Source organism: Cetorhinus maximus, chromosome 6 (assembly GCF_964194155.1).
Source record: "Cetorhinus maximus chromosome 6, sCetMax3.hap1.1, whole genome shotgun sequence".
Lineage (NCBI taxonomy): Eukaryota > Metazoa > Chordata > Chondrichthyes > Lamniformes > Cetorhinidae > Cetorhinus > Cetorhinus maximus.
In genome coordinates this window covers 124402841-124428184 of record NC_135884.1, presented here as the reverse complement: position 1 = coordinate 124428184, position 25344 = coordinate 124402841, and the positions used below count along the sequence as shown (strand labels likewise).

Below are 25344 nucleotides of genomic sequence, written 5' to 3'. Positions count from 1 at the left end.
AAACCAGGAAATACTAGGAGCATGTAAGAAAGGCATGGCGATAATCATGTGTGATTTTAATTTGCATATAGACTGGACTAATCAAATTGGCAAGGGTAGCCTCGAGGGAGTGTTCATAAAGTGTATTAGAGATTGTTTCTTGGAACAACGTGTTGTGGAACCAACCAGTGAGCAGGCTATTCTGGATTTGGTTTTGTATAATGAGATGGGATTAATTAATGATCTCATAGTAAAGGATCCTCTAGGGAAGAGTGATCATAGCATGCTAGAATTTCAAGTTCAGTTTGAGAGTGAGAAACTTGAGTCCCACACTAGTGTTCTGGAGTTAAACAAAGGTATCTACATAGGCATGAGGGCAGATTTGGCCCTAGTGGACTGGCCAGGAAGACTACAAGGTAGGACAGTTGATGAACAGTGGCAGATATTTAAGGAGATATTCAATTCCTCCCAAGTAAAATATATTCCAAAGAGGAAGAAAGATGGTAAGTGGGGGAAAAAACATCCATGGCTAAGCAAGGAAGTTAAAGATAACATAAAGGCAAAAACTAAGGCACACCAAATTACAAAGGTCAGTGGCAGGCTGGAAGATGGGGAAACTTTTAAAGATTAACAAAGGGTTACTAAAAAAATAAAAAGAGCAAAGGTAAATTATGGAAAAAAACTAGCGCAAAATGTAAAAACTGATAGCAAAAGCTTCTACAGGTATATAAAAGGAAAGAGAGTAGCTAAAGTGAATGTGGGTCCCTTGGAGGATTAACTGGGGAGTTAATAGTTGGGAACGCAGAAATGGCAAAGACGCTTAATCAATATTTTGCCTCAGTTTTCATGGTGGAGGACACTAGTACCACCCCAATAGTAACAGGTAGTGCAGAGGGTATAGAGAAGAAGGAACTTAGAACAATCACCATCACTATAGAAAAAGTACTGAGCATACTATTGGGATTAAAGGGTGACAGGTCCCCATGACCTGATGGCCTACATCCCAGGGTCTTAAAGGAAGTGGCAGTGGAGATAGTGGACACATTGGCTATAATATTCCAAAATTCCCTGGATTCTGAAAAGGTTCCAGTGGATTGGAAAAATGCTAATATACCGTCCTTATTCAAAAGGATGGGGGGGGAAGCAGAAAGGAGGAAACTATTGACCAGTTAGTGTACTGCCTGTCATTGGGAAATTGTTAGAATCCATTATTAAGGAAGTAGTAATGGGGTATTTGGAAAGTCAAAATGCAATTCATCAGAGTCAGCATGGTTTTATGAAGAGTAAATCGTGTTTGACTAATTTGCTAGAGTTCTTTGAAGATGTGACAGCAAAGTGGATAATGGGGATCCTGTAGATGTAGTGTATCTGGACTTCCAGAAGGCCTTTGATAAGGTGCCGTACAAAAGATTAGTACACAAGATAAGATCACATGGAGTTAGGGGTAATATATTAGCTTGGATGGAGGATTGGCTAACCAACAGAAAGCAGAGAGTCGGGATAAATGGGTCTTTTTCTGGATGGCAAGCTGTAACTAGTATAGTGCCACAGGGTTCGGTCCTTGGACCCCAAGTATTTACAATCTGTGTTGATGACTTGGATTCAGGGATAGAAGGTACTATAGCTAAATTTGCAGATGACACCAAAATAGGTGGGAAAGTACGTTGCAATGAAGAAATAAGAAATTTACAAATGGATATGGACAGGTTAGGTGAATGGGCCAAAATTTGGCAGATGGAGTTCAACGTGGATAAGTGTGAGGTTATCCATTTTGGTTGGAAGAATAAAAAGGCAACTTATTATTTAAATGGAGAGAAACTTCAGAATGCTTCAGTGCAGAGGGATCTGGGTGTCCTCAAGCATGAGTCGCTGAAAGCTAGTATGCAGGTACAGCAGGTAATAAGGAAGGCAAATGGAATTTTGGCATTTATTGCTAAAGGAATAGAATATAAAAATAGGGAAGTGTTGTTGCAACTGTACAAGGCATTGGTGAGACCGCACCTGGAGTACTGTGCACAGTTTTGGTCCCCTTACTTGAGGTAGGATGTAGTTACACTGGGGGCAGTTCAAGATGCTGAATAAATTTAAGGAGGATATAGCCAGATTTTTAATTAGTAACAGTTTGAAAGGTTATGGGGAGAGGGCAGGAAATTGGAGTTGACGCCAAAATTAGATCAGCCATGATCGTACTGAATGGCGGAGCAGGCTCAAAGGGCTGAATTGCCTACCCCTGCTCCTAGTTCTTATGTTCTTTTGTGTTTTGTGGTGGCATCATGCTAGAGTTGGCGGAAATGGCGGAGGATAATCCTTTGAATATGGAAAGTGAGCACAAGGGGAATCCTGTTGTGGGAGGGAAGGGGTGAGGGCAGAAGTGTGGGAAGTGGGTCAGACACGGTTGAAGGCCCCATCAACCACAGTGGGGGGGAGGAGGGGGGGGTATCTTCAGCTGAGGAAAAAGGAAGACATGTCAGAAGCACAGTTAATATCATCATAACAGTTGTGACTGAGACAGAGAAACTGGGAGAATGGAATGGAGTCCTTACAGGAAGCAGGGTGCAAGGAGGTGTAGTTGAGGTAGCTATGTGAGTTGGTGGGAAGTGGGCTTCACCCACTTGCTAACAATCTATACCAACCACAACTCATACCACATCTTTATGGCTTCCTTCCAGTTGCATTTCAATTCACTATCTTGCTCTCGTGCTCGCATTTCTGTCCTTGGCTTGCTGCAGTGTTCCAATGAAGCCCAAAGCAAGCTGGAGGAACAGAACCTCATCTTCCATTTAGGCACTTTACAGCCTTCTGGACTTAACAATGAGTTCAACAACTTCAGATCATGACTCGCTCCTCCATTTTGATTTTTTTCTCCGCAGTACCAGTCTGCATCGTGTTCTCATGTTTTTGCTTTCAGACAGTGCTGACCTTTATTCTGCTATTAGCACCTACTCTGACCCAAGCTTCGTGTCTTTAATACGATCATTACCATCCCCTTTGCCTGTGTCCCATGACGTTGTCATTTTATCTCCCCCGCACTCTAACCTATCCCTGATCTTCTCTTTTACTCCACTTGCTCCTCTGCCCTTTTTCAACAGCATAAAACCTATCACATTCCTACTTCTTTTCAGTTCCGAAGAAGAGTCATATTGGACTCAAAACATCACTGTTTCTCTCTCCACAGATGCTGGCAGAACTGCTGAGCTTTTCCAGCACTTCCTAGCTTTATGTGGTGTTAGGTTCTCACAATTTTGCACTCCCTGCTCAGATGTGCAGCCACTTGCCCCGAATCACATGAAATTATATGAAATGCACAGTCTTCAACACTACCTAGTTCTCAGCAGACTCTTCTGCTAAAGGTAAGCATAGTCACACTTGCAGATTTCACCTCTAACTTTTCACCAGTTCGTGAGAAAAAGTGACTCCCACCAGAAGACTTTCTTGTGCACCCATCATATTATGGCATGGGGCAGGTTTTATCCCAGTCAATTGAACTGTTAAGTACCTTAATTGATGGTTAATGAGATTTTTACAGATGGCAGGCAGGCTCCAGATTTTGGAGCTCACCTGCCTACTACATTATGGCAGGCCAGGGTGATGATGTCGGGTTTGTGACCCGAAGACATCATGCCAAATTTAATGCATGGACGGGGCTACAGCAATCCTGCTTTTGCTATGTAAACTTCAACCCATAAAATACACTACAAAATGCATCTCCTTCAGAACAAATGCAATTGGCCATTTTTTTTTAAATTTTAGGTTTTCAGCAACCACCTGGAAGATTCTGTTGATGACTGGGGATGTATGAAGTGTTGATTAAACTGCTGCTAACTCCTTTCAGTGGCCTAACTTTGCAAGACCCTCCAAGCATGCAGAGGGAACTATACCGCGTTCCCAGGAGCCTACAGTATAACACTGATGGTTCAGCTGAGCCTGAGGATAGAATTAATTGTGTGTTAGAATTTTCTATTACTGTCTATTATGCTAACATTGAAGTAAACATAGAGCAGAATCATCCCAGATTTGCACTAAGTGAGGTAGTGGGCGGGTAAAAAGACTTGTTACCCACCAGCTGCTATGGCGGGCTTTTACACCATATCATCTCAAACCTGCCACATTATTCATGCATTCCCAGGAAATAGGCCGTTTCAATGGCAGGTGGACTCTTATTCGCTCACCCACCATCACCTTGCTGCTTCATCATGTCGGGTGCCATATTTAAAGTCCAGCTGCACGCACCACATCTCAGTGCTTCCAGCCCACAACTGCTGCAGAGAAGATGTCCACAAAAGGCAAAAAGACTACATCACTGGAACGCCTTTGCATGCCGTGGAGGCCCGCCTGGATGTCCTCTATCCCTGCTTTGGACGTCGCAGGATGGACTAACCAGTATGACTAACCAGGCTTGGGAGGCAGTGGTCAGCGCTAACGTCCTTCAAAGGAGGACAGCCACCCAATGCCACAAGAGGATGAATGTTCTCCTTCGTTCCGCCAGAGTAAGTTACTTTTCTCATGGCTCTCAATTCACACACTCACAAACCCATCACACATCCACAAGGATCTCATTCACTGCCAGTTCAAGGGCATCACCATTCACTTTCTCACACTCATCATCATTGTCCTCATCCCGTCCATGGGACCACTCACCGCCCACACATGCCATGCATACTTATCATCTGGCCTGGCAGTTGTCCTGCTTACACTCTCTCCATCTCTATTTATGCAGGACAAGCTGGCACAACAAGAGGGAGAGGTCGCAGACCGGGGGAGGAATGCCTGAAATCATGGTCCTCATGGACTTTGCAAACAGAGCCAACCAGCTGGCCATCAAGGATCTAGACTAGTCCTGTGCTGACAGTGAGGTCGGTGATGCTGTACCAAGTGAGAGTCCAGCCGTGCAACAATCATCAGACAACCATGCTGTGAGTGATGTGTCCTCTTTCACAGGCCACTGCCATGCACTAATTATCTCCCCTTCCTTCCACAGTCACATCTGGCAAACAGCCGATGGAGTCCATGACCCAGGGCTCCAATCCAGCCCCGAAGAGGAATCTGAAGGCACCCTCCTTGAAGTTCCGTCACAGCGCTCACCCACACCCTCCACTAGCACAGAGACACACACCTCAGTGGGACCTAGCTTTAGAATAGCCTCAGGATCACAATCTGGTGAGCACATTGCGCTGTCTGATCCACAGCAGACAGTGGCAGGAGCTTCCCTGGTGTCCAGTACTGGGAGAACTGCTGGAGGCCAGAAATTTGCTGAGTCTGAGTCAGATGACAAACCTCTGGACTCGGTCCTGTTACAGTTGCTGGAGCTGCAAAGGCAAGCTCGGGAACATCAGGAAGGGATGTCCGCTTCACCCCTCCAATTGCAAGGCACAATGGAGGAGTCCACTTGCCTTCACTCTGAGGTGTTAGCGCCGGCATGCCAATGCATTGAGGTCAACACTGGTAGGATGGCGGCTGCCATGGAGACCTTGGTCCAGGACTTCACTCCTGCACTGCTGCACGGATGAACTCCATTGCTGATGCCATAGTTGGCCTCCAACAGTATGTACGTGAGAGAGGTGCTGGGCAGCTCGATCTCACTCCAGCTGCCCCTTCTCCTCAAGGAGTCAGCCTGGGGCTCTCGGGCACCCATAGGGAGGAGGATCAGCAGGTGCACACCCCAGGCCACCCACCCAGGTAACTCCGGGAGTGTCTGGCCCACCCAAATCTCCTCTTCCTGTGACTTCAGCAGCTCCACAGGTGAGGAGGGTGCCGCTGCCACACACCAGGATGCCAAAAGCAGGCCGGGGCCCTCCAGGTCTTGGCCCTCGAGAGGACGACCGCCAATATCATCAGAGACAGGGCCTGGCAGTCAGCAGGCTGCCTCCACTTCCGCTGTGGATGTCCGGGGAGCACTAAAACATAGCGGCAGGGTTAGGAAGGTTAAGGAGAATTAGTTGCAGAGCCTGGGCAAGGGTACTAACCACTTGTATATACTGCTCACTATTGTCAATAAACCCCCAAGAATGTCTCTCTGCCTATGGCTCCTTGTTCTGATGAGCAGTGTTTGTGTCACTCAGATGTGAAATCTTTCTGCACAAGATAAAGGCAGATGTCTCAGTCCAGGGCCTCTTCCCTGTGCAGTGTGCAGCCTTCAGACCAAAGTGATGGTCCTGCCTCACACTCCCTGGACACATTACTGATGCCTGCACCTTGACGGTACTTCTCATTGCTGCCAGAATATAGTGGGCAGGCGTCATAGAGTTCCATAATTCTCTCTGTGTGTTCTCAGCACTTTTAAGGTGGGCTGGCCCCCATCTCTTCAGTACCTGTGACCAGTGATGCTGTGCTCTTGTAGGGCTCAGGTGGTGAAGGTGGACAAAGGATCAGATGCTTCTAAAGTTTCATGGCCGCATCTCTATGATATGACCCTGATCACACAGCGCAAGCGAGCTGCCCTCAACCAGACAGGAGTCAGACATTCTCAGAGACTATGTGAGCATCTTTGGAGTGTCCTCACTACATGTCGTCATCATCCCCCTGCAACTGAGTGACTATTAGGGCCTCCACTGCATCTCCATGACAGGAGCATTTTCACAGGGGTTATGCAGGCTGCCATAAGCCAGACTGGAGTCAAATGTTCAAAGAGGCAATGTGAGGAACCATGGGGTCTCCTCACTGCATGTCGTCATCATCCTCCACAAATCTAGCAGCTATGAAGGCCTCCTGAGCACGCCTACCTCATCTAGCCAAGGGCTTCATCCCTGTCATCATCGCCTTTGAGGACCTCTTCACCCTCATCCTTGTCAGCATCCTCATTGGAGGAGATGTGCAGCTCCTCCATCTCCTCCTCAGCCAGCTCATCTCCCCACTGGAGTGCCAGGTTATAAAGGGCACAGCAGACAACGACGATGCATGACACCCTCTGCGGACTATACTGCAGGGCTCCACCGGACCGGTCCAGGCACTGGAACCTCATTTTCAGCATCGCAATGGTTTGCTCCACCAAGTTGCAGGTTGCAGCATGAGCCTCATTATAACTTCGTGTCATCAGCCACATCCTCTGCGGGCAGCGCTTGTCCCCGAGGAGCCATCACTGCAGTCTCTGTGGACCCTGGAAGACTTCAGGGATCTGTGACTGACTGAGCATGTAGGAGTCATGCACACTCCCTGGAAACCATGCGCACACCTGTAGAATGCGTTTGTAGTGGTCGCACACCAGCTACACGTTCAGCGAATGGAATCCCTTGCGGTTGATGTAGTTCACCATGTGTTGCGAGGGAGACCTGAGAACCATGTGAGTGCAGTTGGTGACACCCTGCACCTGTGGGCATCTTGGCTCTCCTGGTCCTGGGCGAAATGCACAAAGTTGTGTGCCCTCGCAAAGATGGCATCCAAGATCTCATGGATGCATTTATGGGTAGTGGCTTGTGGGATCCCACAGAGGTCACCTGAGCAAAGGAGCCACTGGCATAAAAATTGAGCGCCACTGTTACTTTCACGGCCACTGGAAGTGGATGCCCTCCATGTCCCCTTGGCGCCAAATCCAGCAGCAGGTGGCAGATGTGACTGACCAGTTCCCTAGACATGCGCAGTCTTCAGCAACATTGGTTCTCGGTTATCTGCAGGAATGAAAGGCGGGATCCATGCTCGTGATGTACTTCTCCTGCAGGATGAAAGCAAGAGGCACTTGTGTTAGCATGGGTGTACTTAGAACCTGTCCTGGTTAAGTCTGAAGGCACGTTAATGCTTCCTTGGATAGCCAGAGTTTATTGCGCTACATGGCTGCCTGACGCCCCACCCACCTCCGCCCCACCCCATCTGACTGATTGGCTGCAGCTTTGCCCACTGGACTGCATGCTGTGCTCTCAGCTCAGGCGCAGGCATTCTCCTAACCCACACTGCAAGGCTGCACTGTTAGCTTGAACCATGGGGGAGACTGGTCCAAATGCTGACATTGCAAGGAGCTGTGAGCACCTCCACGGCCAGCTTTAGCAAGGAGACTGTACAACATGTGCAGTTGTACAACTGTTCTGCAGTACACTAAAACGCTCATGACTTTACAGTCTGTGCCGAGGGTTGCGGGGGGGGCGAAAAGCTCTGGAGCACTTTGATGCCTCTGCGTTGCTCAAGTGGGCAGATAAGCTAGAGGCCTGACTCCAATCATATCAATGGCTGCATTTGAACTGTCTCAGTTGCAGGGGAATTGTCACTTTATATAAGGTGCCTGTAATGCGTGGCCGCTTTCCTCGCCCACCCTACCCTCCAACCCCGAATGCTTGTGCGCTACATTCAACCGCAAGGCAGCCCTTGCCTGCACTGCCCCCACAACGTGCCTGAAGCTTGAAGTCCAACAGGTGACCCTGGCGAGTGCTGCACATAGTTGCTGTATACTCACCTCCAAGTTCCCCTCAAAGTGCAGCCCGCCAGGTGCACGCCTTTTATGTGCTGTTGTGAAACAGATCGTTGTGCTTTCCCGCCAAGGTGGGATGGACGATCCGGGCGGGCTGGCCTAATAATGATATGCAGATGTATTACAATGAGGTTCCCAATGTCCGACGGCAGGATATACGGCCCACCATCGGCGGCCTGAGCGGATGATTGCAAGCTGGTTTCACGCCATTGTGAAACCAATCGCACCATATTGTCCGCTCACGCTGCCGAGCACGCCCAACGCCAGCAGGCATGGAAAATCCCGGCCATAGTTTCTAGCAATGCTATTAATCTAATTAAATGGATATACATACACAAAATCAAAGTTATACCCGAAGCAAAAATGAGTAATAAGTGGGACACACTGGGCCCACAAAACTGTTTGTATTTTGCTTTTTTTTTGCTCATCCTCCCTACTGTAAAAGTTCAGAATTCCAATTAACATTAGTTGTCAAAAAGGACTTTATGTTCATACGTAAAGCCAGTTTATTTGCAACAACCTAACTATATCCAGTGACTGAGTGGATTTGAGGTCTGAATGAACATTTCAGGAGTTTAACTGTTGAAATGGACACTTCCTGACTCAGGTATTAAGAAATTGGAATGCGGAGAAGGAAAAATTGCACGGTTTAGATCTTTATTGAACTATGTCAGGCAGTGATTGGTCTGCATCATTCTGCCCAGTCAATATTCTTTGATTGTCCCTGTAACTGAATGGAATGATTGGGCAATCAGAGATGTGATTTAATTATTTATTTGCATTGCAAAATTCTTCATTAGCATATTGATTATTATGTTAAGTATAGGAAATAATTAGACGTCATTCATATAAAATAAAAATCAATTGTAATTTTATACTGCTTCCAAGCTACTCCAACTATAATAGACTGTGACTATGTTCTGAGTTACATCAGCCAGAGGAACAAGTTAGCTCATTTAATTTTAAAATTTGACTCTCATCCTTTGCCTAAATTTTCGACAGAAAACCATGCAGACAGCGATCTGATGATTAAAGTTGGGATTTTTAAATTATTTTATATAATTGCAAAAATGTATACAAATGCCAAACAAACATATTTATAATTTTATCAGGTTAGTTATTGGTTCCAACATCTTGGAATCTTTATAATTGATATTCTCTCAACTTTGCACTGAGTTTAGATATAAATTACATAACAGAGGCTGAAATATGATTTTTTTTATTAGGGTGGAGCCAATTCAACGATGGGTCATTTCAAGGGCAACAATATAGAATTAATTCTAAAGCAAGAGTTTGGCATGCTTTAGGAATAAGTTGCCAAGTATTAGTAATTATGTCAATGGTCTAATGCAATGGCATCCAAAACTACAGCCAACGGAATAGTCACTGGTGAATCCAATTTTTTAAGTTCAGGCAACTCAATTCTTTGGTACTTAGATTATTTGTTAGTTTATGTGGGCCTGGAGGTTTGCAAAGAACTATTGAAGATGCTGTTGCCTCATTGATGGATAAATCCAACAATAGATCTCCACGATCCAGTTGTACCAGCAACTTGGAATATATGCAAAATGAATGATAATTTAAACTTTATGTATGCGTCCTGTGTTTTCATGGTAATAACCTAAATAGCACATAAAGCCAAGAAACTTAGGCACTGCTTGCTTAATTAGCTCATAGAAAAAGGATGATCTCTAAAGTGATCTCCCTGACCTAATCACTTTACGGGTCTTTTCCTTCTGTGGTTGTATTTTTTCTTGCCCCCAATAAGCTGTTCATCTGTAATATCTTTTAATGTTGATGCAGGCTTATGAGCTTGAAACATTAACCTGCCTTTTCAGATTTTCCCACTGATGCTCCCTGATCTGCTGAGTGTTTCTAGCATTTACTGTTTTCTTTTTCACATTTCCAGAATCTGCCCTATTTTCCCTTGAGTTTGGCTGTAACCTGAGCTTGGAAGCTCTGCAAATGTTACAAATACGTTGTCAAATCCAAAAACAAGAAAGCATCATGACATTGTCTTCCTTGGTGTCTTCCATCATCTTTTCTGTGAAGAGATGGAAAATCTAGGAAGTTTCAGGACCATAATGCCATACCCAGCTTCTGAACTTGCTTTGCTTTAAGTTTTTAACTTTAAATATTTTTGGTTCTGCATCACAAACCAGTTCCAGCCTGCGCTTAATTTTTATGTCCCAGAAAATCTATCTAAACTAGCAGTGCACCCTAGAGTAAAACAGAGAACTTTCTAAAGTTTGAGTTTCTTGGTTTTATCATAATCTTGTGTTACTTACCTATAGCTTTAAAAGGTAAAATAACTTTACATTGTTACAATATAAGTAAGGGATTTAGGTTAACAATAAATTTTATTTTAAGAACTGAATGGCCCATGTATCCCATTGTCGAGATTGTAGGTATAACCTTTCCCACTGCCTTGAGGGGGTCACATGATTGTACTGACGAATGAGCCCTAAGCATGGGTAATCTTAGGGGCGGAGCTTTCTAGTCATGGTTCAAGCATGTAGCTGCGAAAAGAGCTCTGTACTAAAGTTATCTGTTTCAAGTAAGAAACCTGTCCAGTACCTCAAGGTCATTACATTTGACGACGAGGATGGGATAGCTCCAACACTGGACCTCACCTTGTAAATGAAAGAAAGAAAAGTATACTCACCAGTCATGCTACTTTTCGGCAGCATCGACCCTTATGACTCGTCCATGGAAGACTGGAGCCAGTACATAGAACGCCTAGGTTTTTATTTTATGGTGAATGAAATAACAGCAGAGGAGAAGCAATTCTTTTAAGTGTCTGTGGTAGCAAGACATATAACCTCACCCGCAGTCCGACGGCCCCAAACGCGCCCAATTCTAAATCTTTTAACGAATTGGTAGACCTCATGAAGACACATTTTTGGTTGAAGGCATCGGTAATTATACAGAGGTTTAAGTTCAACTCCAGAATAAGGGCCCTGGGAGAGTCCATCGCAACTTATATAGCAAATTTGAAGCAATTGGCTGAGCACTGTGACTTTGGAGATGTACTCAATGACATGTTGTGGGACCAGTTGGTTGGTGGCATTCATGGCGATGCCATTTAGCGCTGTTTACTTGTAGAAGTTAACACTGATTTGAAGTGCGCCATGGAATTATGCACTGGCAATGGAAATTGCTGAGGGGGCCTCGCAGGCTTTCAGCGTGTGCAACATGGCGCCATTCTTCAGTTGGGCCGGGAACCTACCACTGGGCATGGCATGAAAACCAGAGAGATAGCAGCGAAGCGGGAGACAGCCTCTGCTGCTCGAAAAATGAAAAGGCATAGTGGAAACATCTCAGCAGTGATTCAGAAATTAATCTGTTACCGATGTGGGAGTAACCATGTACCGGAAACCCACAGATTTAAGGAGGCAGGATGCCATTGCTGCCACAGAAAAGGGCAATGCAAGGCGAAATCGAGACAGCCAGTCGGGGATGGCAGACAAGATGATTGAAGTGTACAAAATAACAGAACCAGAAGCTGCTGAAACTGATATCTATTCCCTACACAATGTCAAAGCAGTAAAATCTGAACCAATAACCATCACCCTTCAAGTGAATGGGAAGCCTCTAGTCATGGAGGCAGACATGGGAGTCTCAACCACACTAGGGGGAGTACACACATTTAAATACCATTTAAATACCACTGAATCTGGCGCAAACCGCGGCTCAACTAAAGACATATACTGGAGAATCAATACAGGTAAACGACATTGCCACAGTACCTGTGTCTTATAGGGAACAGACAGTCCAGCTTCCAGTGATCATTGTGGCAGGTGAAGGCCCTAGTCTTCTGGGCAGCGATTGGTTACAAAAAATTAAGCTCATCTGGTCGGAAATAATTCAAGCGAGAACAGGAGGATTCCTGAGCTGTTAAGGAAGTACAACAGCATATTTCATGACGATTTGGGAAAGATAATAGGCTTGCAAGCAAAGATATATGTAGATTCGGAGATGTCACCCGGTTCTTCAAAGCCAGACCTGTGTCTTATGCCCTAAAGGAGAAGGTAGATGCAGAATTGTGCCACTTAGAGAAGCTAGGCATAATCCAGCCAGTCCAATTTTCAGAATGGGCAGCACCCATAGGCCCTGTGATGAAACCAGACCAAACTATTCGCATTTGCAGAGACTACAAATTAATTATGAACAAGGTTGCTAAACTAGATAAATATCCTATTCCAAGGATAGAAGATTTGTACGCTAAGCTAGCTGGAGGAAAATCCTACACCAAACTGGACATGAGCCATGCACACCAACAGCTAGAGCTGTACAGCACATCTAGAGAGTATGTAATCATCAACACGCACAAGGGCCTGGACCAATATACATGCCTACCCTTTGGTGTATCATCTGCATGTGCAATCTTCCAAAGGACCAAGGAAAGCCTATTGCAAAGAGTTCCCCAAGTAATAGTGTACCTGAATGATGTCCTGATCACAGAATCAATGGAAGCAGAACATTGGCTATCCTAGAAGACGTTTTAAGAAGACCTTTGGAAGCTGGTGTACGATTGAAGAAAGAGAAATGTACATTCCAAGCGACAGAAATCACTTACTTGGGTCATCGAGTGGATGCCAAAGGGTTGCATCCAGTAGAGGAGGAAGTTGGGGTAATTAAAGAGACGCCCTCTCCTACCAGTATCACTGAACTCAAGTCTTTTTTGGGCATGATAAATTATATAATCGCTTCTTGCCAAACTTGTCAATAGTGTTAGCACCTTTACACTTATTATTGAAAAAGAACCATCATTGGTTAAGGAATGCACAACAGGAAGACGCCTGCATAAAAGTCAAGAAAATATTATACTCATTATGTCTACTAGTACATTATGACCCATCAAAAGAATTAATATTAACCTGTGATGCATCTCCTTTTGGTGTGGGAGCTGTGTTATCACATAGGATGGAAGGTGGTTCTGAAAGGCCAATAGGCTATGCCTCCAGAACCCTGAAGCTGAGAAGGGTTATTCACAACTTGAACGATATTTCACCATAGTATCAAACAATAAACCACAAATGGGTTTATTTAGTGAGGATAAAGCTATTCTGCCAATAGCCTCAGCGAGAATTCACCATTGGGCTTTGATTTTATCAGCGTATGAGTACACCTTTGTGCACCATCCTGGTGTGCATATTGCAAATGCCGACGCACTAAGTCGTCTTCTGTTACCAGATAGCATTGTACATGCTCCAGTGCCACAAGAAGTTGTATTTGTGTTGAACTTCTTGGACTCTTCGCCAGTCTGTGCAAAGCAAATAAGGAATTGGATGAACAGGGATCCAATTTTGTCAAAAGTCCGAGACTAGGTATTGCAAGGATGGTCGAATTCGTCAGTGTCTGAAGAGTTAAGACCATTCCATGCCGGTAAAACAGAGTGAAGTTGTCAAGATGGAATCTTGTTGTGGGGATCAAGAGTCATGATCTCTCACAAGGAAGAGAACCACTCTTGACAGAGCTCCACAGTGTGCATCCAGGCATATCGAAGATGAAGATGCTTGCGTGAAGCTATGTCTGGTGGCCAGGCATAGACAGTGACATTGAATGCATGGTTAAGCACTGTCTTCAGTGTCAACAACAACAGGAGTTGCCCGTTTCAGCTCCACTGCATCCGTGGGAGTGGCCTGGTCGACCCTGGGTTCGACTACATATGTAAGTCCATTTTTAGGTACCATGTTTTTATTGATCATTAATACGCATTCTAAGTGGATAGATGTGTATGAAGTTAGATCATCGACATCGTGTGCAACTATCGAAAAGCTGCACCAATGTTTTAGTATACATGGCTTACCGGAAGTCATTGTTTCGGATAATGGTACTGTCTTCACTAGTACAGAATTTCAGAGATTCATGAGTTTAAACGGAATTAAGCATATTAAAGCAGCACCATTTCATGCCTCATCAAATGGGTTAGCTGAAAGAGCAGTGCAAAGTTTCAAATCAAGAATGAAGAAGAGAAAAATGAGGGGAATTTTGGAGGGGAAGGTAGAGAAAAATCAGAGTAGTCAGAAATTGACTCATTATATTCATAGCAAAGCTCAAAGATTTACTGTGGGAGATACAGTTTTCATGCGGAATTTTGGAAATAGACCTTGTTGGGTCCCTGGTCTAATTGTCTCTGAAACTGGACCTTTGTCATTCCAAATGGAAATGGAAGACCGGATTGTTCGAAAACATGTGGATCATCTAAGGAATAGAGAGACACTCCAACAACCAGCTATTCCACCTATAATTGATGTCAAACCTTTAATCCCTGAGGTGACAGATTGACCTAGAATAGACATACCTAATGTCTATTGAATTACCTAATCCTGAACTGCCACTGTCTAAGGATGTCCCTGATGCCCTAGTTCCTGATCATGTCGATCCAGTGGGAAAATCTGAAGTGTTAGAGCTACGCCACTCTAACCGAATTAGAAAACTACCTCAGGGACTTCATCTTTAATCATATGACCTGTGTATGTATGTATATGTTGTGGATTAAAATCTTCTTCGTAAGTAGGAAATGTGAAAAAACTAAAGGGGGAGGAAATGTAATGATTGTAGGTATGACCTTTCCTACTGCCTTTAGGGGTCACATGACTGTACTGACAAATGAGCCCTAAGCATGGGTAATCTTAGGGGCGGAGCTTTCTAGTTATGGCTTTGGTTCAAGCATGTAGCTTCTAAAAGAGCTCTATAATAAAGTTCTCTGCTTCAAGCAAGAAACCTGTCCGGTACATCAAGTTCATTACATTCATATTGAAGTTTGCAATCTTCCTCTTGGAGTGCACTCCCCAACAGCACTCCAGACAAAAGTGTGAACAACTTAATGTCAAGTGAATGCAATTAATCTATCACATTCAGGATTCTGGGTCTGATGAATAATTATCATCTGTTATGATAAAATGCCATTTTGCAAAGCACTCCCAATCTGAGATAACTGTTTTGCTTTGCTTAAGAACAGATCATTGTCCGACATGAACATCAGCAGCTAGTATCCCTTTTGTCCATGCAACCTGCCTCCAGTGAAATCAATGAATTTAAATATCACTTGCTGCAGGGATCAGTCCCAACAGTCACTCTCAACTCCTCAGAGTTAAAGAAATTTGAATCTGCTCACTTAACAGAAAATCTTTTAATTGTTCATGGAATATAGGTTCCCTAGCAAAGCTTGCATTATTGCCCATCCCTAATTGCTCAAGAAGATGATGTTGAGCCACCCTGCTGAACCGCTGCAGTCTGTCTGGTTTAGGTACTCCTACACAGTGCACTTAGGGAGTGAGTTCCAGGAATTTGACCCAAAGGCGGTGAAGAAATGGTGAGATGTGCTGGCACGGACATGATGGCTGAATGGCCTCCTTCTATGCCATTATGACTATGGTTCTTATTATATTTCTAAGTCAGAATGATGCGTGACTTGGCGGGCAACTTGCAGATCATGGTGTTCTCATATGGCTGTTGCCCTTGTCCTTCTAGGTGGTACACATCGTGGGTTTGGGAAGTGCTGTTGAAAAAGCCTTGGTGAGTTGCTGCAGCACATCTTATAGAAGGAATACATTGCAACCAAGATTCACCATTTAATGTGGTGGGATAGGGTGCCAATTAAGCGGGTTGCTTTACCCTGGATGGTGTCAAGCTTCAAGTGTTGTTGGAGCTGCACTTATCCAGGCAAGTGGACAGTATTCCGTCATATTTCTGGCATGTGCCTTATAAATACTGGAAAGGCTTTGGGAAAACAGGAGGAGAGTTACTTGCTGCAGAATTCCTACTGCTGACCTGCCCTTGTAGCCACAGTATTTAAGTGGCTGGTCCAGTTAAGTTTCTGGTCAATGGTGTCCCCAGGATGTGGTTGATGGGGAATTTGGCGATGGCAATGCCATCGATTGTTCAGGAGAGGTGATTAGACTCTCTTGATATCTAGGGTAGTCAATCTCACCTCACCTCTGGAAATCAGCTCCTATTTCCATATGTGGACCAAGGCTACAATGCGGCCTAGGGCCAACTAGCCCTGGCAAAACAAAAACTAAGTGGTGAGCAGATTTTAGGTGAGTAAGAGCCACTTCATAACACTATCCATATCATCTTCCACCACTTTGCTAATGATTCAGAGTCAACTGATGAATAATTGGTTGGATTGGATTTGTCATACTTTTTGTGGACAGGACATATCTGGGCAATTTTCCATAGTGTCAGGCAGATGTTAGTGTTATAGCTGTTATGAACAGCTTGGCAAGGGGCATGGTCATTTCTGTAGCATAAGTCATCAGCACTACATTGGGGATGCTTTCAGGACCTATAGCCTTTGCCTTGAGCTCAACTGTTCTTTGAAAGCAAACAAGTGGATCTCCAAGCAACAAATCCAGAAATTACACAAAAGAAAACAAATTTCTCGTAGCTAAATAGATTGGAAAACTATATTTTTACGTGCATAGTTATGCCGTTAGAAGTCTTGGCGTGCTACCTCTGGGCCAGTAGCACCAGGTTTAAGGCCTGTTCCGGGTTCAAAACCCACACCAGGACTTGATGGCTATGGAAGGCATGTTCATAACGTGGCCAAACAGGTTGATTATCAGGCTTCAAATCTTTCCAATATGCCTGATGGCAGGTGATAAGAGTGGGAGAGTTTCCTGGTCAGCCATACTGTAGAAGGCAATGGCAAACCATTGCAGTACTTTGCCAAACATAATCATGGACTAATCCAATGGAAGTCCATGGTCACAAATGCCTTCTTAGGGCATGGTACCTGAAGGAGAAGAAGGAGTTATGCAGTTCAGTCCAACAACACCTCTTTTTAAAATACTCATCCTTGTTTTCAAATTCCTTCATAACCTTGTCCCTCTCCAGTTCTATAACCTCCTCCAGTCCTACAACCCTCCGAGATATCTGTGCTGCTTCAATTCTGGCCTATTGTACACCCTGGATTTTAATAGTTCTACCATTAGCAATCTTGCCTTCAATTGCCTGGATTCTAAGCCCTGGAATTCCCTTCCTAAGCCTCTCTCTCCTCCTTTATTACGCCCCTTAAAATCTACCTCACCTGTCCCATTATTGCCCCAGGTGGCTTGGTTTCAAATTTTGTCGATACTGTTCCTGTGAAGCACCTTGGAACATTTTACTAAGTTGCTGTTGTTACATCAATTATTTTTGCTGTTTGCAGAGAAATTGCTACAAACTTTCTTTGCATTTAATGACTGAACTGATACCACAACCTATTCCATATTCACTCAATGGTTGGTGTCACAAGCATTTCACCTCTTGCTTACAGCAGAGAGTTTGCAGTCAGTCTCCTATGCTCTTGTAGGGGAAATGGTGGGAAATGGTAATGTCACTAGACCAATAATCCAGAAGCCCAGGCTAATGCTCTGGGTTCAAATCCCACCACAACAGCTGGTGAAATTCAAATTCAACTAAGAAACCTGGAATTCAAAACTGGTCACAGTATTGGTGATCATGAAACTGTCATCAATTGTTTAAAAAAAAACCCATCTGATTCACTAATGCCCTTTAGGGAAGGAAATCTGCTATCTTTACCTGGTCTAGCCTACATGTAACTCCAGACCTGCAGCAATGGGATTGACTCTTAACTGCCCTCTAAAATAGCCACTCAGTTCAAGGGCAAGTAGGGATGGGCAACAAGTGCTGGCCTTGCCAGAGATGCCCACATCCCATGAAAAAATAAAAAGAATTCTTCACATAAGAATGTTGACATTCCTTTGTCATTGATACTTATTCTTTGATTTTTATCTGTAGTTTTCAAAGTGTAAAAGTTGCATGCCATTGCAGCATAAGTGGAGTTTTCCTCTTCTTTCGGAAAAAACTATTAATGGATGGAGTTACACCACTCTGACAAACTCATTGCTGGAATTTTCCATTTGTCTCCGTTTGCAGTGAACTCAGCAGATGAATATTTCCTGCAATACAGTGAAATACATTAACTGATCCAGGGGCTTCTTGCAGCAGGGGAGATTTGAATCTGCTGATTTTTACATGTGTTCAGAATCAAGTTTGCCTGTTGATGTCATTGGGTTGTGCACCTCAGTCCTGCTCCCCCAATATTTCGAGCAAGCTGACAACTGTGTTTTTTTTTGCTAATGCACAAGACTAAGAAGATTACAGTTTAAACAGGAAAGAGAAGCTTCCATGATAACATTTCTGGTTTCAAACATTTTGGTCATTCTGAAATATTATGCATCAGGGTGACCCCATAAGGCAATCCCACCGATAGACTCTGCTAGAATTCAAAGATGGGCTTTAGTTTTGTTGGCATATGAGTACACTTTTATGCATTGTCCGGGTTTGCATATAGCAAATGCAGACGCCCTAAGTTGATAAAATATCAACTACCAATGGATTTGCTGATTTTTAATATTGATAATATTGAGAGGGTAGGGGTGTTAAAAATATTGGCTTTGCTGAGTTGAAGATGATCCTGCCAAAAGATGCAGATGGGTTTGGGAAGCAAACAAGGAAAGTAACATTTATGACCTTAGAAAATCTATTGGTGGCAGCAGAGTTGATAGGAATTATTTAGGACATATATGTGCCAGCAATGGACAAACTGATTGTTTAAAGTCCCACCAGAATCGAGTAGTTTTCCTCAATTGAGAACATATCAACTTAATAAATGAAAAGAGAGGGTACTTATTAAATAAGCCTATAACCAACATTTCTCAATGTGCATTTAAATTAATATCCTTCTCAAGGCTATGTAGTGCAATAAAGGTTTACTATAGTTTTCTTGCTGATTGCTTTGATGTGTACATTAATCACCAAGACATTTGCCTTTTGATAACAGCTACTCTTGGACTGCAGGAGTGTTATAAAGCATGCAGCCATCATAATATTTCAGTGGGTCATATTCAGCAGCACTGCAATATATTGTATATATTCAACAATAAATTATATTTGGCATAAAGTTCCTTTCATACAATTTTAAGGCTAAATGATTTGAGTCTTTTATTTATAAGTGGACATGAGAAGGGCCTAAATCATGCTATATACTAAATGCCTATTATACATTGCAGTATTTGATTTTAACATTAATCAATACTAAAAACAAAACTGTCATCTGCTAGATCTAAGCAGATAAATTGATTTTAACCAGTTATAAAATACTACACCACATTTATTGATGCATTACATTGTTATTACATCATATACTTTAACAGAAGTTGTCATGGTATAAACCTGTTTACAGCCATATGTAATTTTTATCTGAATCAGATGTACTGAAAGACAATAGCCCAACCACATCAAAACTAACATCACCAAAATACTTCAAACAATGAGCCAAATGTGTTGAGCAAAAAAATGTGGTATGCCAAGACCAAACTTTTTGCATTGCAGCCATACATCAAAGGAGAATGGCTGGTAATAATTTTGGACCTGGTTCAAAAGAATGAGAATCTATTCATTTATATAAGAATATACCCTTACTTTGCATCTGTGGGTCACAGCTGTTATGTATGACCTGAGCTCAAGTGTGTGTGCAATGACTAAAATAACTCCAAAGCTGTTATCAATCAGCAGGAAGAAAGAATAGTTAAACAGTTTGCTTGACAAAAAACAAATATGACACAAATCTGAATTAAGAAGGAAGTAAAAGGTCCTTAAAGTGCAAACATTCTCCATTATAATTGAAAAGTTCCACTCATTGTTTGCATTGCTGTGTCCTTCTGAGGTAAATTCAGCATTTCAAACTATCTTTGTGTAAATAAAATACATGATTTTAGTTCTTCCAAATCTGTAACACAAACTGATCCCATATGTATATGTGTTGTCATTTTCTGGTTCCATTTAGCATTCAGAACCTCGTCAGTTTTTAATTATTTGCTTCATTAGTCTTCAGTGTGAACAAAAGGCCTTTTCTCAGAAAACTTGCCAGATTCATCTATTACATCACTTCTATTAATTTTTCTTCCAATTTCCACGCTTGCATTTCACATGGGCCATCACCAACTCTTTCCTTTCTGTTCTCTACTTCTCTAGCCCCATTTCTGGGACTAAGTCGTCAACCAATTCATTCATTAATGTGTGTGCTGTGCCTGAAAGCAGATCCTTGGCTCACTGTTTGCTGATGAGCTGTTTTTCTTGACGGTTTTTATCAGTTGTGGTTTGCCATTACCTTCCACTCTCAGGGGTAGGGTAAGGAGGCAGGTCCCTAGTCTACCTCATATTGAACAAGAATCAAATCTGTGCTGTTGACATTTTTCAGAATCACATGCTAGCCATCTAGCCAACTGAGCTAACCAATATCTGTCAACCAATATCCATTGTAAATCTACTGATTCCCAAAGCTAGTATGACTGCACTTCCTCCCATCTTGCTTCCTGTAAGGACTGCATTCCATTCTCTCAATCTCTCTGTCGTACTTGTTCTGACGATGCTATCTTCAGTGACAGTTCTTCCGATAGGAATTGCTTTTTCCTAAACTTCGGATTTGTTCCACTGTGAATTCTCTTCACCGTGGCTGACAGGCGCCTTGATGGTATCTGTCCCATTTCCCATACTTCTGCTCTCATCACTTCCCTTCATCCACAATAAGATCATCTTGTCCTCACCTTCCACCCAACCAGCCTCCATATTCAACGTATAATTTCCGCTACCTCCAATATGATGCCACCACCAAAATCATCTGCTCTTTCTCTCCTCTTTCAGATTCTGAAGAGACTGTTCCCTCTATGACACCCTGGTCCACTCCTCAATCACCAGCATGGCCTTTTCTTCCCACAGTACCTGCCACTCAACTTTAGGAAATGCAACACCTGCCTTTTTACCTCCTTGCTTCCAATTCTTTAGGGGCCCAAATACTAATTCCGGGTGAACAACTATTTACATGTGTTTCCATCAATTTAGTGTACTGTATTTACTTCTCGCAATAATGTCTCCTCTACACTGGGGAGACCAAATTCAGATTGGGAAATGACTTTATGGAACACTTCCATTCAGTTTGTAAGCATAACCGGGAACTTCCAGTTGCCTGACATTTTAATATCCCCCCCCAGCAAGCTATTCAGTTGTATTGAACCACTAGGAAAAAGTCTAATAAGATTAAAACAGGAATGACCATCTGATATTAACCTAGGCACTGGACAAATCAAAGATCCACCCTGCTTAGTCATCCCCATTAACATCTGGAGATTTGTGCCAAAATCAGGAATCTGTCCCACAGACTAGCCAAGCAACAGCCTGACATAGCCATATTCACAGAATCATAACTTCCAGTCTATGTCCCAGGCTTCTTCATCATCATTCTCGGATATGTCCTGTTCCACTAGCAGAACAGACCCAGCCGAGAGGCGGTAGTACAGTAGTAGGCATGAAGTAGCTCTGGGAATCCTCAACATTGACTCCAGACCTTATGAAGTCTCATGGCATCAAGTCAAAAATGGGCACTAAGCCTCCTTCTGATTACCACCTAGCACACTCCCTCAGCTGATACATCAGTACTCCTCCATACTGAACACCACTTGGAGGAAGCACTAAGGGTAGCAAGTGCACAGAATGTATTCTGGGTGGGGGAATTCAATGTCCATCACTATGAGTGGTTCGGTAACACCCTTACTGACTGAGCTGGCTAAGGAGTTAGCTGCCAGACTGGCCTGCACCAGATGGTGAGGAAACCAGCACAAGGAAAAAATCCACTTAGAACCATAGAAAAGTCACAGCACAGAAGGAGGCCATTCAGCCCATCTTGTCCATGCCAGCCCGAGGACACCCAGGTGCCCTTTCTAATCCCACCTTCCTGCACCCGGCCCATAGCCCTGCAGCTTACAGCACTTTAGGTGCAGATCCAGGTACTTTTTAAAAGAGTTTAAAGTGTCTGCCTCTACCACCAACTTGGGCAGCGAATTCCAGACACCCACTACCCTCTGCATAAAAAAGTTCTTCCTCCTGTCCCCCCTACACCTTCTGCCACTTATCTTAAATCTATGTCCCCTGGTTCTAGAATTCTCCACCAAGGGAAACAATTTTATCCTGTCCACTTTATCTATTCCCCTCACAATTTTGTACAACTCAAGCAAGTCACTCTCAGCCTTCTTTGTTCCAAGGTAAATAACCCCAACCTATCCAATCTCTCCTCGTAGCTAAACTTTTCTAACCCTGACAACATTCTTGTAAACCTCCTCTGCACTCTCTCCAGAGCTATTACGTCCTTCCTGTAATGTGGTGACCAGAACTGCACACAATACTCCAGTTGTGGCCTCACCAGTGTTTTATACAATTCCAACATTATATCCTTACTTTTATATTCTATACCTCTGCCAATAAAGGAGAGCATTCCATATGCCTTCTTTACAACCTTGTCTACTTGAACTGCTGCCTTCAGGGACCTGTGTACTTGTACACCAAGATATCTCACTTCATGTACCCCTCTTTGTATATTCCCATTTATTTTGTAATCCCTGTAACTGTTTGACCTCCCTAAATGTATGACCTCACACTTCTCTATGTTAAAATCCATCTGCCACTTTACCGCCCACTCCACCAACCCATCTATATCGTTTTGGAGATTATGGCTATCCTCTACACTATCCACTACTCGGCCAATCTTTGTGTCATCTGCAAATTTCCCAATCGTGCCCCCCACGTTCACGTCCAAATTGTTAATATATAACTCAAACAGCAAGGGTCCCAACACCGAGCCCTGTGGAACACCACTGAGACACCTTTCCATTCACAAGGGTATCCATCGACCATTACCCTTTGTTTCCTGTTACAAAGCCAACCTTTTATCCAGTTTGCCGCATTACCCTGAATCCCATAGGCTTTTACTTTCCTGACCTCATCATTATCAATCTACCTGTCATCAATGCATCTGTCCAGGACAGTATTGGTAGGAGAGACCATTGCACAATCCTTATGGAGACAAAGTGTTTTCTTCACGCTGAGGAAATGGGTTATGTGACAGTACAATTGTGCTAAATGGGGTAGACACAGAACAGATCTAGAAGCTCAAAAGTTGGGCATCCATGAAGCATTGTGGGCCATCAGCAGTAGCAGCAGAATTGTATTCAACCACAATCTGTAACCCAATGGCCCAACATGTCTCTCATTCTACCATTACCATCATACTGGACAGATCGATCCTGGTTCAAAGCGGAGTGTGGGACAGTATGCCAGGCATACCTAAAAATGAGGTGCCAACCTGGTGAAACTACAATACAGGACTACATGCATGCTAAAAAGTAGAAGCAGCATGATTTAGACAGAGTTAAGTGATCAAACAAATAACATATCACATCAAAGCTTTGCAATCTTGCCACATCCAGTCCTGAATGGTGATGGACAATTTAACAACTTACCAAAGGAGGAACTCCATGAACATCCCCATCCTCAATGATAGCAGAGCACATAAAGTGATGCAAAAGATAAAGCTAAAACGCTTATAACCAAATTCAGCAAGAAGTGCTGAGTGAAATGATCCATCTCTGCCTCGTCCTGAGGTCCCTACAATCACAGTTCCCAGTCTTCAGCCAATTCAATTCACTCTACCTAATATCAAGAAACAGCTGAGGGCACTGAATACAGAAAAGGCTATGAGGCCCAAAAATATCCTAGCTGCAGTGCTGAAGACCTGTGATCCAGAACTAGCCACATCACTAGCCAAGCTAATCCAGTGCAGCTACAAACACTGGCATCTAACTGACAAAGTTGAAAATTGCTTAGGTTATGTCCTGTGCACAAATAGCAGGACAAATCCAATCTGGCATTTTTCCACCCCATCAGTCTACTCTCAATCACCAGCAAAATGGTGGAAGATGTCAACATCTGTGCTATCAAATTGCACTTACTCACTGATGGTCAATTTGGGTTCTGCCAGGACCACTCAGCTCCAGACCTTATTACAGCCTTGGTTCAAACATTGGCAAAAGACCTGAATTCCAGAGGTGAGGTGAGAGTGACTGTCCTTAACATTAAGGCAACATTTGACCAAGTGTGGCATCAAGGAGCTCGAGCAAAACTGGAGTCAATGGGAATCAGGGGGAAAACTCTCCGCTGGTTGGAGTTATACCTAGCACAAAGGAAGATGTTTGTGGTTGTTGGAGGTCAGTCATCTCAGCTCCAGGACATAACTGCAGGAGGTCCTCAGGGTAGCGTCGTAGGCCCAACCATCTTCAGCTTCCATCATAAGGTTAGAAGTGGGGATGTTTGCTGATGATTGCACAATGTTCAGCACCATTTGTGACTCCTCAGATACTGAAGCAGTGCATGTCCAAATGCAGCATGACCTAGACAATATTCAGGCATGGGCTGACAAGTGGCATGTACATTCACGCCACACAAGTGCCAGGCAATGACCATCTCCAACAAGAGAGAATCTAAACATTTCCCCTTGACATTGAATGACATTACCATCGCTAAATCCCCCGCTAGCAACATCCTGGGGATCGCCATTGACCAGAAACTTAACTTGACCAACCACATTTATTGTGGCTACAAAAGAAGGCGTTATGACACAGCAGTTGGTAAAGGCTGTTATTTAAAATCCTAGAGGGAAACTTTAAACAGCTGTCATAACCTATATTTTCAAGTAATATGTTTTGAGTTGCAGCTCAAAATTCAGGAATAAGACAATTAGTTCTTGAGAGGTTTTTATATCGAACTACATGATACATATATTAATTTACACAAGTTAAACATACACACATGGCTACAAACTACTACAAACCAAATTCCCAAACTAATCTCCACTAAGGCAACAACAATCCATTGAATTTAAGCAGACACCAGGCAAAGCATTTTACTGTACAAATTCAAAATGAGGTTCCTTTCACTTTGGTTCCTTTGCAGACAGTTGTAGGCTTACAGCTGCTTTGATGTTACATGCCTCCGCCCTGCACGCACAAACTCCCCTCAGGTTATACCCAGCACTTCTCTTTTAATGTAAACTTTTATTGTATCACCAGGCCCCTTGAGCTCCTTCCATAGTACCAATTTTATTAGTAATATAAACATTGCTTGGGCTC

At 43.5% G+C, this 25344-nt stretch overlaps 1 protein-coding gene across 7 annotated transcripts in view; it reads right to left on the bottom strand.

The window, feature by feature from the left end:
- The window catches only part of znf469 (zinc finger protein 469), a 1056360-nt gene that overhangs the window by 569884 nt on the left and 461132 nt on the right, over nucleotides 1-25344 (bottom strand). The window contains exon 6 of one of the 7 annotated variants that reach the window (XR_013576941.1): nucleotides 16991-17117. The exons of the other annotated variants lie outside the window; for them this stretch is intronic. The gene's annotated coding sequence lies outside the window, so the exon portion shown is untranslated. Of the gene's footprint in view, nucleotides 1-16990; nucleotides 17118-25344 lie in introns of those variants that run through there. 7 annotated transcript variants of the gene reach the window in all.